Consider the following 16,739-nt stretch of genomic DNA (forward strand, 5'->3'; position numbering starts at 1 on the left):
CGGACGGACGGACAGACGGACAGACCGACATGGCTCAATCGACTCGGCTATTGATGCTGATCAAGAATATATATACTTTATGGGGTCGGAAACGATTCCTTCTGGACGTTACACACATCCACTTTTACCACAAATCTAATATACCCCAATACTCATTTTGAGTATCGGGTATAAAAAGGCTCCGATTCCTTCGACACTAATATGATCTAGTTTAGGTTATTTTTGGTTCTTCTCTGATTTGCTTTGATCCCACAAAGAGCTGTGTGTGCTTCGATCGAATTAGTCGGCTTTGCTTGTTACTCAATGCCTTGGCCAGCTTAGAAGCTGGCGAGGCGCAGTCGGTCCCAGTGTTGGAGAAAATATTTCTCGTCATGTCCAAGACATTCAATTGGTTATTGTATTATGGGACTTTCCGTTTGGTCCTATTGTATAGTCTTTGATATTACCTGCAGAGAAATAACGAGGGGGAACGTTGTGAGTTGCTGCGGACACCGCAACTCTACAGTTATACCCGATACTTAGTCAGTATGGCTCTCCTCCGGCAGACGCCGCTAATATTAAACGACACGACAAAGAGTGCGTGCGAGAGAGACAGAAAATCAGTCTGAGCGTGACGTCGGGCGCTGCGCGGCCACTGCAAATTGATTTCTTGCTTTTGGCTACAAAAATGATCCGATCTGATCCAGATTCAGCAATCTGATAGATATAGTCATTATCTATGATTCTCGCTTTTAGTTTTCTCGAATCTGCAATATTGTAGATGCCACAGATTTTCGTCCTTTGTGGGGGCAGAAGGGGGTGGGGCGAAATTCTGAGATATACGTTTTATAGTGAGATCTAACAGAAGTGCGGATACCAAATTTGGTTACTCTAGCCTTAATAGTGTCTGAGATTTGTAGATGCCCCAGATTTTCGTCCTTTGCGGGGGCGGAAGGGGGTGTGGCGAAATTTGGACACAAAACGGTCAAGGTCCGATATCACAGGAGTGTGGATACCAAATTTGGTTGCTCTGGCTTTTATAGGTTCAGAGATCCTTGAACTCATATTTTGCAATTGGCAAAACCGACCATGGTTTCATGTGTTAGAGAGAGACAGAGCGAGAAAGAATGAAATTGTTTTCTTGATTCTGGCTATAATAATTATACGATCTGGTTGAGATTTTACAATCTAGAACATATAGTCATCCTCTACGATTCTGCGTTTTTGGTTGTATCGTATCTTTAAAAATGTGGAGGCCACAGATTTTCGTCTTTTGTGGGGGTGGAAGTAGGCGGGGCGATGTTTTGAAATATTTTTGTAGCAGTGACATATCACAGAAGTCTGGATCCAGAACATCGTTGCTCTAGCTCTTATAGTCTTTGAGCACTAGGCGCTGAAGGGGACGGACAGACGGGCAGACAGACAGGGCTCAATCGACTCGGCTATTGATGCTGATCAAGAATATATATACTTTATGGGGTCGGAAACGATTCCTTCTGGACGTTACACACATCCACTTTTACCACAAATCTAAAATACCCCAATACTCATTTTGAGTATCGGGTATAAAAATAGTCTGTGCCAAGTCTGGCCAAAAATCATAGCACCCTTTGCCAGGGTACAATGAAAACCCTTTCCATGTGTCAGCACAAGTGTGGAAATTACAGCAGGCGTGGATGTGATGGAAAAGTGTGGGGAGAGTGGGAAAGTGGGCATCGATGGCAGAGCAGAGTGTGTTATTGTTGTTTATTTGCTGCTGCTGCTGATGAAACCGCAGCCAAAGGATATCCCTACCCCACCTATCCATTCCTCCTCTCTCGCTGCGGGATCTGCTTGAGCTTTTGAATTGCTCGGCATCCTCTGGCGTGGCGTACTTGGGTCGCATTAAGTTGATTTATTATGCAGCGCAGAATTCAATTAAGTGGGATGATTGTCACTTGTCCGTATGCCACGAAACGAAAGCCAGAACGTTGTGTCCAGGACGTTGGGATTCACTTCATTCTCCTCCGATGTGATGTGCCGTTTGCTCTCTTAACTGTTGGGGCGTGGCAGCTATTTGGACAGATGGTAATGCCCATCATAGCCATCGCTGATTCCTGCCCATGCACAAACCATAAAGGATAATCGCTTATTTGTTTTGGTTTCGAGGATTATGAAGTCAGAGTTAGTTGGGATTTCCACAATACTCGTGGTATTGTTTGATGGGCCCTTGGGGTTGAGGGAGTTGATAGAAGACCTTTGAAATGTTGAATTGTAAATGTTGAAAAGGTGAGGCAAATAACAGGATCTAGATGGAATATGTATGGAATATCTATAAGAGGATATCTGGTATGATCTTTAGGTGGTGCTTCATCTTAAGCCCCTACAGAATTGATTTCTTAGTGGAAAGTATTTTCTCCATCAGATAGACCGCCCCCCGCTCCCTGTAGTACCAGGAGTGGGATATCTCCACTAATTGCTCATCCGTAGACATGGAAACAATCCACAAAAGAGACAACACATCACACTTGAGCGGGAAATTTAAATCAAACCAGAAAGAATCAAAACCCACAAAAGAGGACACGCTTAATAAGTTCCCAGCGGACACGTGTGGCACGCGTACACCTCGCCTCGCCCTGGAGTGGGTGTTGTGTAATTCACACTTCCTGCCCAGGACAACGGGGTCCAGAGGGGTGGCGTTTTATGTGGAATTTCATTAAATAATAGTTAGTGTAAATCAATTGGTGAGATCAAAGCGATGATGTGGGCGACATGGCGACAAATAAAAAGAAAAGAAAATAGAGGACACAAGTCCGTACACAGCCCGTACATGGACCCGTAGAGTGCAGATATTACCAATTTGGGTGCTGTAAATAAAATGTGCACAGCAAATATTTGTCGGCTTTGATGGAGATATCGCAAACAAGTTAACACGTGCCCGAGTACCAAAGTATCGAGAAGTGTGAACAAGTGCTGGAGAGGCTATCAGTGTCCAAAATCAACAATATTGAATGTGCAATCTGCAATCGTTGTGCGAATGAGTCTGGGGATGGGGGAGACCTTCAACTGAACCAAAAATCAGGCGGATTCGATTGGGTATCCACCAGGAGAGGCCCGGGCCCCTCCTCCCACACTGCCAGAGTACCCATATGGAGCCAACAAATCTTTATTCCCATAATCGCATTAGCCCGTCAGTCTCCCCGTTGCACACTAAATCGAAAATTGTCAAGCCCTCGTCCCAACCAATCCAGCTAACGATTCGATTGTCATTGTCCTGTCGAGCAGGCTGCTTGAAGGAGTGCCCGTGTACAAGCGTTTGAAATTTAATTTAACGCATTTACATGCAGCTTAAGATCTCCAGCCTCTGCGCTGGCCTCGGGGCACTGGCACAGCAAACAAATCAAACGTATTTAGAAGAGCGAACAACTCAAACAAAGGGATGCGGATACGGCTACGGATACGGAAGATATTTCGAGACTCGACTCGCTTTTCGGCATCCATCCCCCGGTCGGTCCGGCTGTGACCCTGCGTACATGCACACACGGAGCGGAGAAAGGGAAAGCTGAGAGCTGGGAGATGAGGGGGTGGTGGTCTGGAGTGGCAGAAGGTGGGGGCACTTGAGGCAAGCTAAGGACATTGGCGGGTCGCAAAAGGACAATTATTTGCTTACGCGTTGTTATTCAAATTAAGTTTTAATGTAGAGCGGCCCGTAATCCACTAAGTCTCGTTCCAAAAGCACTCTGCAGCGGCCTGCTCCCTGCACCCTGCACCAATCAGGGGCTGCAAGTGCTCCGCTCGGAGTCCTGGGCCTTGTGGTCCTGCCGCTTTATGTGGGCACCATTATTTGCTCTATCACGTTCACGTACTGAAGTTATGAGGACATTATACATCCGTAGTAAACACAAATATCTATAATCCGTGCCCCAGAGGCGGGCATTCTGTGCGTCATGCGAACTTTAGCTGGAACTTTGGAGGGCTGCCTGCTGCCCTGCCTCATGGAACACATGTACGGCCGTAATTGTTTGTAGATGTCCTTAAACGTCGTGAGAATATTCAGTTGGTTTTCCCTCTCCTCCCCTCCCCTCCGCCACGGCTGTCCTCCCTTTTGTTTAATGTATCTTTGGAGGAGATGTGTATGGTGGAGGAGAGCCTGTTGCGCCTCGCCTCTCAGCTCTTATGATGGGTTCCGTTCCGCAATGAGTTTTCTACAAGTTGAAGTTCGCGCAGTGCTCCGATTCGGAGGATCGGAGGGAGGTCGAAATACGCAGAGTTAATGCAAGTGATCTGTGTGATGAAATACATCAACAGAAATTCTATTTTCTAACCGGCAAAACAGATATCCAGCTACAATTCTTCAATATCGCCAATTAAGGATTAAATGTATAAAAATCTACCATTGCGAATGTCGATTCATATTTTTTTAGAAATGGATTAAGCGCCTATGGTTCTAGGGGAATTGTGGAGCAAACGTTGTGTGCCTTGAAGGCGGTATCCAAGGGCAACAACATTGCCACACGTGGCCCCAATAGACACTACGATAAGAAGGGCCTATTCACCATTGACCATTCTCAAAAAGCATGCCCAGACTTGTTCCAGCAACAATATATAATTGTCCTGCTTAAAGTTTTGGTGATTCTTCTACAGTCTAAGCAATGGCTCCCACATCTGTACACACTTCCCCAGAAGCTCATTGCAATGGGGCCGTAATGCAGCCGTATACAACAAATTCTTTGAGAAGCGATACAAGGATGTGCGGGGCAGGAGCTCGAAGTGGAGGTGTGTGAAGATGATGATGAGCAGGGTCCAATACCCCCAGATGTTTGGAATGTTTTGACTTTTATGTTTTTTTTTGGTTCCTTCTTTTAAACGAAGCATTACAAAGACATACATATGTATGTGTACGGATGGTTAAAGCCGATTTCTATGTAGGGATTTTCTGAGTTCCATAAAGACAGAAAAGGTACGCCCCGCTTTCGTGGATACGGGATCCCTAACGCCTCTTGTAAGATGCAGTCATTGCATGTCAAGGTCCAATATGAATACAAAACGAAGGGGAACGTTGTGAGTTTCTGCGGAGACCGCAACTCTACATTTATACCCGATACTTAGTCAGTATAACTCTCATCCGGCAGACGCCGCTAATATTGAACTACACGACAAAGAGTGCGTGCGAGAGAGACAGAAAATCAGTCTGAGCGAAACATCGGGCGCTGCGTAGCCACTGCAAATTGATTTCTTGCTTTTGGCTATACAAATTATCCGATCTGATCCAGATTCAGCAACCGGATAGATATGGTCATTCTCTATGATTCTGCGCTTTTAGTTTTCTCGAATCTGCAATATTGTGGATGCAACAGATTTTCGTTCTTTGTGGGGGCGGAAGGGGGTGGGACGAAATTTTGAGATATACGTTTTATAGTGAGATCTAACAGAAGTGCGGATACCAAATTTGGTTACTCTAGCCTTAATAGTCTCTGAGATTTGTGAATATCCCCAGATTTTCGTCCATTGCGGGGGCGGAAGGGGGTGTGGCGAAATTGTGACACAAAACGGTCAAGGTCCGATATCACAGGAGTGTGGATACCATGATACCGACCATGAAACCTGTGTGTTAGAGAGAGACGGAGCGAGAAGAATGAAATTGTTTTATTGATTTTGGCTATGATAAATATACGATCTGGTTGCGATTTTACACTCTAGAACATATAGTCATCCTCTACGATTCTGCGTTTTCAGTTTTCTCGTATCTCGTATATACAGATTTTCGCCCTTTGTGGGGGCGGAAGTGGGCGGGGCGAAGTTTTGAAATATTTTTGTAGCAGTGACATATCACAGAAGTCTGGATATAAAACGACGTTGCTCTAGCTCTTATAGTCTTTGAGCACTAGGCGCTGATAGGGACGGACAGACGGACGGACGGACAGACGGACAGACGGACAGCAGACAGGGCTCAATCGACTCGGCTATTGATGCTGATCAAGAATATATATACTTGATGGGGTCGGAAACGATTCCTTCTGGACGTTACACACATCCACTTTTACCACAAATCTAATATACCCCAATACTTATTTTGAGTATCGGGTATAAATATACACAGTAGATCGAGACACTTTAAGGTAAGATTGATTGCTTAGGCATAATTAAATTAGTAAATGTTGGTATTGTATAGTCTGTGATAGAACCTATGGCTTTGTAGGGATCATCCAACAAGATATCCAATGAACATACCTCAGAACGAAACAGAGTCTCTAAAATTTAGGTGGAATCCATCCAACTGGAAGGCCTATTCCTATTAAGAGATTCCTATGGAGTCGCTTTCAACTGCATATCTATTCATATCAACGCATATACAGATCAGAATTTCATTACTGCCTCCTATTAAATCGGGACTCCTTTAGTTCGCTCACACCCATGTATGGGTGTTCCTTTGCCTCTCTCTCCGTTTCTGTGTCTGAAGGATGGCAGGGTAGATGGTAGGATGGAAAATGGAGGAACAGGCACAATTTCCATATTATTCGAAATCTTTGTGTGAAGACGATTATTAGCAATCTGATATAACTGCATGTAAGTACAACACGAGAACAAGTCAACAACGGACTCGCACACACACACGTGCACGTGTAGCCACTTACATAAGAGTCGTCCCTGTCCCTGTCTCTCCCTCTCTCCTCTCTCTCTATCGCTGTGCGGAAAATCACTTCAGTTAACTAAATGCGCCGACTGCGGCGCAGCAGCGCACTGTTAAGAAGGAGCAGCAGGAAGGGAAGGGAAGGCTAGAGCGAGAGGCCATGACTGCCGAAAAGCAGCAGCCATTGCGTGGGGCGTGGCCACAGCGGCGATCAATGGCTGTGCAGCAGCGCATCCTGAAGGATATGTGTACATCCTGCCAGCGTCGCTGTCGCTGCTGACAAAGAGGAAAGCGGTTATCGGGGGGGAAAGTTAAGCTCATTTTCACTGCTCTGTTTCTCGTTATACCCGATACTCAAAATGAGTATTGGGGTATATTAGATTTGTGGTAAAAGTGGATGTGTGTAACGTCCAGAAGGAATCGTTTCCGACCCCATAAAGTATATATATTCTTGATCAGCATCAATAGCCGAGTCGATTGAGCCCTGTCTGTCTGTCCGTCTGTCCGTCCGTCCGTCCGTCCGTCCGTCCGTCCGTCCGTCCGTCCCCTTCAGCGCCAAGTGCTCAAAGACTATAAGAGCTACAGCAACGATGTTTTGGATCCAGACTTCCGTGATATGTCACTGCTACAAAAATATTTCAAAACTTCGCCCCGCCCACTTCCGGCCCCACAAAGGACGAAAATCTGTGGCATCCAAATTTTTAAAGATACGATAAAACCAAAAACGCAGAATCGGTGAGGATGACCATATCTTCTACAGTGCAAAATCTGAAGCAGATCGTATAATGATTATAGCCAGAATCAAGAAAACAATTTCATTCTTTCTCGCTCTGTCTCTCTCTAACACACAGGTTTCATGGTCGGTTTTGTCAATTGCAAAATATGAGCCAGAGCAACCAAATTTGGTATCCACACTCCTGTGATATCGGACCTTGACCGTTTCGTGTCCAAATTTCGCCACACCCCCTTCCGCCTCCCCATAGGACGAAAATCTGGGGCATCCACAAATCTCAGAGACTATTAAGGCTAGAGTAACCAAATTTGGTATCCGCACTTCTGTTAGATCTCACTATAAAACGTATATCTCAGAATTTCGCCCCACCCCCTTCCGCCCCCACAAAAGACGAAAATCTGTTGCATCTGTGGACAATATTGCACATTCGAGAAAACTAAAAACGCAGAATCATAGATAATGACCATATCTATCAGATTGCTGAATCTGGATCAGATCGGATCATTTTTGTAGCCAAAAGCAAGAAATCAATTTTCAGTGGCTACGCAGCGCCCGACTTCACGCTCAGACTGATTTTCTGTCTCTCTCGCACGCACTCTTTGTCGTGTAGTTCAATATTAGCGGCGTCTGCCGCAGGAGAGCCATACTGACTTAGTATCGGGTATAACTGTAGAGTTGCGGTGTCCGCAGCAACTCACAACGTTCCACCTCGTTTTTTTCCTCTATCTCTCTCGTGGCCGGGCCGCTTGCCGCCTTCTGCCTCTCTCTCGAATTTACTTTACTAACAAAACATGACTGTTGGGAGGCAAAAAGGAAATTGTTTTATCAAATGGGATTCCTTACGCTTTTTATACCCGATACTCAAAATGACTATTGGGGTATATTAGATTTGTGGTAAAAGTGGATGTGTGTAAGGTCCAGAAGGAATCGTTTCCGACCCCATAAAGTATATATATTCTTGATCAGCATCAATAGCCGAGTCGATTGAGCCCTGTCTGTCTGTCCGTCTGTCCGTCCGTCCGTCCGTCCGTCCGTCCGTCACCTTCAGCGCCCAGTGCTCAAAGACTATAAGAGCTAGAGCAACGATGTTTTGGATCCAGACTTCTGTGATATGTCACTGCTACAAAAATATTTCAAAACTTCGCCCCGCCCACTTCCGCCCCCACAAAGGACGAAAATCTGTGGCATCCAAATTTTTAAAGATACGATAAAACCAAAAACGCAGAATCGGTGAGGATGACCATATCCTCTACAGTGCAAAATCTGAACCAGATCGTATAATGATTATAGCCAGAATCAAGAAAACAATTTCATTCTTTCTCGCTCTGTCTCTCTCTAACACACAGGTTTCATGGTCGGTTTTGCCAATTGCAAAAATTGAGTTCAAGGATCTCAGAACCTATACGAGCCAGAGCAACCAAATTTGGTATCCACACTCCTGTGATATCGGACCTTGACCGTTTCGTGTCCAAATTTCGCCACACCCCCTTCCGCCCCCGCAAAGGACGGTGTCCGCAGCAACTCACAACGTTCCACCTCGTTTATTATGAAATTAATTTCCAACATCGTTCCGCAGTCGTTGACGTTTGCTGCCCTCCCTCCCACACAACACACCCCACACCACACACCCACCTCCCAAGCCACAGTCACAGTTCCCATTTTAGCTGTGGCCATTTTCCAGTTCCATTTTCCACCCGTGTGATGCCCGCTATTTGAGCATGTGTTTACTCTAGTTTTGCTTTGCCTTTTTCCTCGCTTAGAAATTTTCTATTCGCCTTAAATGGGGAAATGTTTGCGTATCCCCTCCTTCACTCCTCCTCGTCCGTCTGGCAAAGGCATTAAAATGCCAATCTTAATTATGAATTTAAGACTCGCACACAAATTAAATTCATTTGCCACTCGAATGGCAGAAGTCCAGAAACTTTTATTCAACTGCTGGCCTCCCCCTCCCATCAGTTTTCATTGTCCGAGGGGAATGGAATCTATCGCAGGAATCCACATTTAGTTCGATGTAATGAAACGAGTAAAATATTTCATTGGTTTCCTTTTTATACCCGATACTCAAAATGAGTATTGGGGTATATTAGATTTGTGGTAAAAGTGGATGTGTGTAACGTCCAGAAGGAATCGTTTCCGACCCCATAAAGTATATATATTCTTGATCAGCATCAATAGCCAAGTCGATTGAGCCATGTCTGTCTGTCCGTCTGTCCGTCCCCTTCAGCGCCTAGTGCTCAAAGACTATAAGAGCTAGAGCAACGATGTTTTGTATCCAGACTTCTGTGATACGTCACTGCTACAAAAATATTTTAAAACTTCGCCCCGCCCACTTCCGCCCCCACAATGGACGAAAATCTGTGGTATCCACATTTTTAAAGATACGATAAAGCCAAAAACGCAGAATCGTAGAGGATGACTATATGTTCTAGAATGTAAAATCTCAACCAGATCGTATAATTATTATAGCCAGAATCAAGAAAACAATTTCATTCTTTATCGCTCTGTCTCTCTCTAACACTAAGTTTTCATGGTCGGTTTTGCCAATTGCAAAATATGTGTTCAAGGATCTCAGAACCTATAAGAGCCAGAGCAACCAAATTTGGTATCCACCCTCCTGTGATATCGGACCTTGACCGTTTCGTGTCCAATTTTCGCCACACCCCCTTCCGCCCCCGCAAAGGACGAAAATCTGGGGCATCCACAAATCTCAGAGACTATTAAGGCTAGAGTAACCAAATTTGGTATCCGCACTTCTGTTAGATCTCACTATAAAACGTATATCTCAGAATTTCGCCCCACCCCCTTCCGCCCCCACAAAGGACGAATATCTGTTGCATCAACAATTTTGCAGATTCGAGAAAACTAAAAACGCAGAATCATAGATAAAGACCATATCTATCAGACTGCTGAATCTGGATCAAAAGGAACAAATCAATTTGCACTGGCTTCGCAGCGCCCGACGTCACGCTCATACTGATTTTCTGTCTCTCTCGCACGCACTCTTTGTCGTGTCGTTTAATATTAGCGGCGTCTGCCGGAGGAGAGCCATACTGACTAAGTATCGGGTATAACTGTAGAGTTGCGGTGTCCGCAGCAACTCACAACGTTCCCCCTCGTTTGTTATACCCGATACTCAAAATGAGTATTGGGGTATATTAGATTTGTGGTAAAAGTGGATGTGTGTAACGTCCAGAAGGAATCGTTTCCGACCCCATAAAGTATATATATTCTTGATCAGCATCAATAGCCAAGTCGATTGAGCCATGTCTGTCTGTCCGTCTGTCCGTCTGTCCGTCCGTCCGTCTGTCCGTCTGTCAGTCCCCTTCAGCGCCTAGTGCTCAAAGACTATAAGAGCTAGAGCAACGATGTTTTGTATCCAGACTTCTGTGATATGTCACTGCTACAAAAATATTTCAAAACTTCGCCCCGCCCACTTCCGCCCCCACAATGGACGAAAATCTGTGGTATCCACATTTTTAAAGATACGATAAAGCCAAAAACGCAGAATCGTAGAGGATGACTATATGTTCTAGAATGTAAAATCTCAACCAGATCGTATAATTATTATAGCCAGAATTAAGAAAACAATTTCATTCTTTATCGCTCTGTCTCTCTCTAACACTAAGTTTTCATGGTCGGTTTTGCCAATTGAAAATATGTGTTCAAGGATCTCAGAACCTATAAGAGCCAGAGCAACCAAATTTGGTATCCACCCTCCTGTGATATCGGACCTTGACCGTTTCGTGTCCAATTTTCGCCACACCCCCTTCCGCCCCCGCAAAGGACGAAAATCTGGGGCATCCACAAATCTCAGAGACTATTGAGGCTAGAGTAACCAAATTTGTTATCCGCACTCCTGTTAGATCTTACTATAAAACGGGTATCTCAAAATTTCGCCCCACCTCCTTCCGCCCCCACAAAGGACGAAAATCTGTTGCATCCACAATATTGCACATTCGAGAAAACTAAAAACACAGAATCATAGATAATGACCATATCTATCAGATTGCTGAATCTGGATCAGATCAGATCATTTTTATAGCCAATAGGAACAAATCAATTTGCAGTGGCTACGCAGCGCCCGACGTCACGCTCAGACTGATTTTCTGTCTCTCTCGCACGCACTCTTTGTCGTGTCGTTTAATATTAGCGGCGTCTGCCGGAGGAGAGCCATACTGACTTAGTATCGGGTATAACCGTAGAGTTGCGGTGTCCGCAGCAACTCACAACGTTCCCCCTCGTTAGTACTTAATTTCTTTATGTCACAAGATTGGTTGAATTCCCCGACTTAACTTTACGTCTGCTTGTCTCAAACGGAACTGATCTCTCTGCTGCTGTCTAGTTTCCATGAGCCCTTCTCTTGGAACTCCCGACTCTGGCTTCGGGCGTTGCTTTCCTCGGCTGCATCTTCGTGTCGGTGGCGTACGTGCCTGGATCGATATTTGGGGATGCGTCGGCTTTGATGAAAGGCATCCACTGCTGGCGATCGGTGTTGCATTACATGACGGAGATAGGAATGTGATACTCCTTGGTTTTATGTCTAGCTTTGATTGGTCCTCATGAGTGGCGTGATTCTAAAGAATCGATTTCTCGAGAGTGGCGTGATTCTAATGTTGATGAAACAATGGGGTCCATTGTTTATATTATGGGGGGCCCTAGCTTGGAGTATGGGAAGAAACAGTTATTGATTCTTGAGTGGGGTCCTGTTACTTGTGTGGATGGGGTGGATGAATTGTACATAAACATAATGTGTATGGGATGTGGGGAATTATGGATATGTCACTCCCCAACGTTTGTTATTAGCCTGTCCCTAGGCGATTAACCTCGGGTATAGTGACGGGGTGTCAAGTGCGGTGGCTGAGGTTGGTTCCTCTTCTGCTTCTATTACAGGGTTAATACATTTAACCGTGACTCTTTTAGAAGTTTTCTTGAATTTAACAGCTACATAACTTAGTAGTACTAATATAATTATGACAAATGAAATTAGTAGACTTATTTGTAATAGGTTACTATATTTGGTGTATTGCATAATTATTTCATTAGTTTGGACATACGACAGTGGTTTTATTTTAGTTATGTTGTTGTTGACATAAACATTCTGGGCAAAATCTAACATTATGTTTGATATTGTAAATTCATTTAATTGGATTGAACAGTTGTAGATTTTTATAATGGTATTTCCTTCCGCTATGATTTCTTGGTTTACACAATTCTGGTTTAGCGTTGTTTTTGGAAGATTCCATGTGATTAGTATATTGGGTTCAATAAAGTTTATTTACAAAGTTTTGAAAAGTTTTGGAATATGGACATTTAGTGGGAATTTGCATTAAAATTCCTTTTATACAATTGTCATTGGTTTTCAATCTAGTTTCTTTAACAAATACTTCTTCATTTTTTATGTAGTACTTGTCGTATGTCATATCTGTTAACATGTTATTTAATTCGTCTGGATACGGAACGGTTTTATAGATTGGTACTTTTGTAATGTCTTTGGGAATGTTGGAAATTATTAGAATTTCGTTGGTATCGGATTTTAGCCATGTGGAGGTTTTTATATTTAGTATTTTCTCAGAATTTATTTGTTCCAGGTAGTCTTGTCTTAATAATTTTGGATTAAATATACCGAGCCTAGTTAATTGCATACCTAGTTCTATATCTTCGATATATTCTGTGAAATGTTGTAGATTGAATATCAAAATTTCTATTTGTTGATTCCTGTCTTTTTCTTCATTTAGTTTGTTTATAACGTTTATTCCGCTATTAACTGCATCTATTACCAAATTTAGTTCGTTCATTTGAATGCTATGGCTGGCTAAATTTTCTATTTTTTGTTCCAAATCGACTTTATCTTCCTGATCTAGTGTTCCAAAGAGATTTTTGTAGGCTGTTCCTACTATATTGATTAGGCCTCTTTCATTTCTTTTGGTTATTTTTAGCCCGTTCATTTCTCTTTGCAATTTGTCTACTAGATATTTTATTTGGATTATGTCCTGGAATTTAGTGGCTTGCATTAATAAATTTTCAGGTGAGCCTGCATAAATGAATATATCAGCTGGTGTCCTATTTGTGGTATTATGTTTGGTTTTATGATTATAAGTATAATGAATTAATTCAAACTTCGTGAATCTATCTTCTGTGTTATCCTCGCTAGATATTATTCTTAATTTTTCATTTACTGTTTTATGAAATCTTTCTACGTCAGATATTCCATTTTTGCTGGAAGTGATCTCTATTTTGACGTTTTCCGCATTCAGCCATGCTTGCAATGCTGTGCACATAAAAGCTGAATCTTTATCGGCTTTGATTTCAATTGGTTTGCCCATCTCGTTAAAAACTTTCATGATGGCTCTTTTTGCTTCTAACCAGTCACGACTTTTTACTTCTACAAGAGTGGCAAACTTCGAGTATACGTCAATACATGATAGGAACTGTTGGTTACCAACCATATAGAAATCTATGACGTATTTCTCTCTGATGTTCAGTATTTTCGGTGTAGTTTCGAATGCCAACTTCGTATTTCTATGCTCTGTTTTGGCAATATTACAAGTAGGACATTCGTTTGTGATGTTTTGGATTAGTTTTTGATAATCCGGGTAATAGTATTTTCCCCTAAACCAATTGACGGTTTTCTCTATCCCTGGATGGAGTAAGCCTTTATGATTCTTTAATATGGTTTCTTTAAATTCAGCGTAATTCTGAATATCTAGGAGTTTCGTGCTTGATTTAATAGCTTTGGTTATATTGTTAGAATTAATGATTTCTAAATAGGCTTTTTGGAATGGAGGAAAATCTATTTCGTTATGGAAATATAATGCGCTCTTTTTGGTGCATCGATATTCCTTTATTATATCTTTCGCTAAGGTGTTAGTCATTTCCTTATACGTGATCTTGATGATTAGCTTGTGAAAATAACGAATTGTTTCTACCTTATCTTCATTGCCTTTTATTAGCTCAATTTGCCGATTGTAATAGTTAATTGGTCTTTCCGTGATAGCAATGTGATTTAGATTGTCTTCCTGTGCGCTATGTACAGTTGCACCAACGCTATTGGAAGCTTCTCCAAGGAGATTTTCATTAATCTTTACCCTTGATAAGGCATCAGCTACATGATTTTCTTTGCCTGGTAGATATTTCATTTTAAAATCAAACTCATTCAGTTTTATTTTCCACCTTTGTAGTTTCATATTTGGCTCCTTGAGGTTGTTCAACAAAATCAAGGGTTTATGATCGCTTTGTATCTCGAATGTTCTACCGAACAGGTATGAACGGAAATACTTGGTTGCCCATACGATCGCTAATAATTCCTTTTCGATGGCTGAATAGTTTATTTCATGTTCATTTAGGGTTCTGCTAGCGTAGCAGATCGGTTTGTGTTCTTGTGACAAAACCGCTCCCAATGCTATGTTACTAGCGTCGGTTGTTACCGTGAACATTTTGTCAAAGTCTGGGAACGCAAGGATAGGGTCTGAGGTGATGAGTACTTTTAGTCTCTCAAATGCCTCGACGTACTTTTCTTCCTTGGGGTCTATGACAGCTCCTTTCTTTAGTTTGAGTGTCATGGGTTTTGCTATGTTTGCAAAATTAGGAATGAATTTCCTGTAGAACCCGCACAGACCTAAGAATGACTTTATTTGTTTAGTCGTTTCTGGTATTGGAAATTTGACAATGGCAGAGATTTTGCCTGGATTTGGTACTATTCCTTCAGTAGTGACTACATCACCTAGGAATTCAGTTTCCTTTTTCATGAATTCACATTTATCCATTTGTAGCTTCAAGTTGGCGTCTCTCAACTTTTCAAATACTCTCCTTAGTGACAACAAGTGTTCTTCCAATGAAGTGGAAAATATAATGATGTCATCTAAGTATACAAAGCAATCTTTGAAGATTAGCTCTTCTAGCAGATTGTTCATACATCTTTGGAAGGTAGCTGGGGCAGTGGTTAGCCCAAAGGGCATACGAGTGAACTCGTAATGTCCATGCTTAGTGGAGAACGCAGTTTTGGGGATTGAGCTAGGTTCCATGGGTATTTGATGGAAACCTTTTGCCAAATCGATTGTCGTAAAATACTGACATTTACCTAGTTTGTCTAGGATTTCATCCATTCGTGGAGTTGGGAATTTGTCCTTAACTGTTATTTCATTTAGACTTCTATAGTCTACTACCATTCGATATTTTTGCTTTCCTGAAGCATCTATCTTCTTCGGAATCATAGATATGGGCGAGCAGTAAGGAGAATTCGACTTTCGAATTATCATATCTTTGATTTGCTGGTTTACCTCCTGATCATGTATCTGGGCATATTTGTATGGTCGTCTGTAGACCGGGTCTTCATGTTGAGTTTTGATCTCGTGCTTGATTGTACTTGTGAAAGTCAAATTGTCACCTTCTCTGTACTGCACATCCTTAAACTTATATAAGACCTTCTTTAACTCTTCCCTCTCTTCGTCGTTTAAGTGTTCCAATCTTAATTGATTACATTCCCTTAATTCACTGTCTAGAGCGGAAGCGAAGTATTGATCTCCCTCTGGAGATGGGTCAAGGCACTTAGGTGCGATCTTCTCTTCTTTTGTAGAGGGATCAGTGCACTTCTGTGCGGTCTTGCCGGCTTCAATAGCTTCTCCACTCTGAATGATTGGGTACGACCTAGCTCCTAGTGTTACAGTGTCATTTCTGTAATCGATGACGGCTTTACTTGCCATCAAGTATTCTCTTCCTAATAAAATATCATAATTTTCGGAAAAGTTATGTATGTAGAACTTTTGTTCGGACGGACATGTTTTGTTCGCATTCCTCATTATACTCTTAGTTAAACGGACAGGTCCATTGATGGTATGGACCGTAAGGTTATCGTCTTTTATCTCGGAATCTGTATAATTTTCTTTCATGATGTTGATCGATGATCCCGAGTCAGCGATACACCTTAATATTCTTTTATTAATGGTAATGTTTATATAGGGTCCTCCTCGGTTTCTTCCGAGGCGGCTTGATGAAAATGTACGTCCATCTTCGTTTGGCCACTCTGGCTCTCCCTCCCTCTTTTAGTAGGCTGGTTGGGTCCACTCCCACTAGCTTGGTTTTGAGATATTTGCTGATTGAATGGATTCTGAGCCCTACCTTGATTCAAGGAATTTTTGAACTCATTGTATAATCCAGGATTTTGGGAATTTTGATTTTGATTTGTTCGATTAGTCTGACCTGTTCCAGATGAACTCTGAGTTTGATTGTGATAGTTAGTAGTATTATAATTTGGATAATAGTTTCCAACATTCTTTCGATTTGATTGAGACGATTTCGATTGATCTTTATTTGTACCTGAATCTGTTGTACTAGCTTCGTACAATCCTTCTTCTTGTGCTGCCTTCTTAAGATTAGACAATGTGGTAATATCTTTTCTTGCTAAGGTCATGAGCATTCTGT

The sequence above is a fragment of the Drosophila miranda genome (assembly GCF_003369915.1).
Source record: "Drosophila miranda strain MSH22 chromosome Y unlocalized genomic scaffold, D.miranda_PacBio2.1 Contig_Y2_pilon, whole genome shotgun sequence".
NCBI classification, from domain to species: Eukaryota; Metazoa; Arthropoda; class Insecta; order Diptera; family Drosophilidae; genus Drosophila; species Drosophila miranda.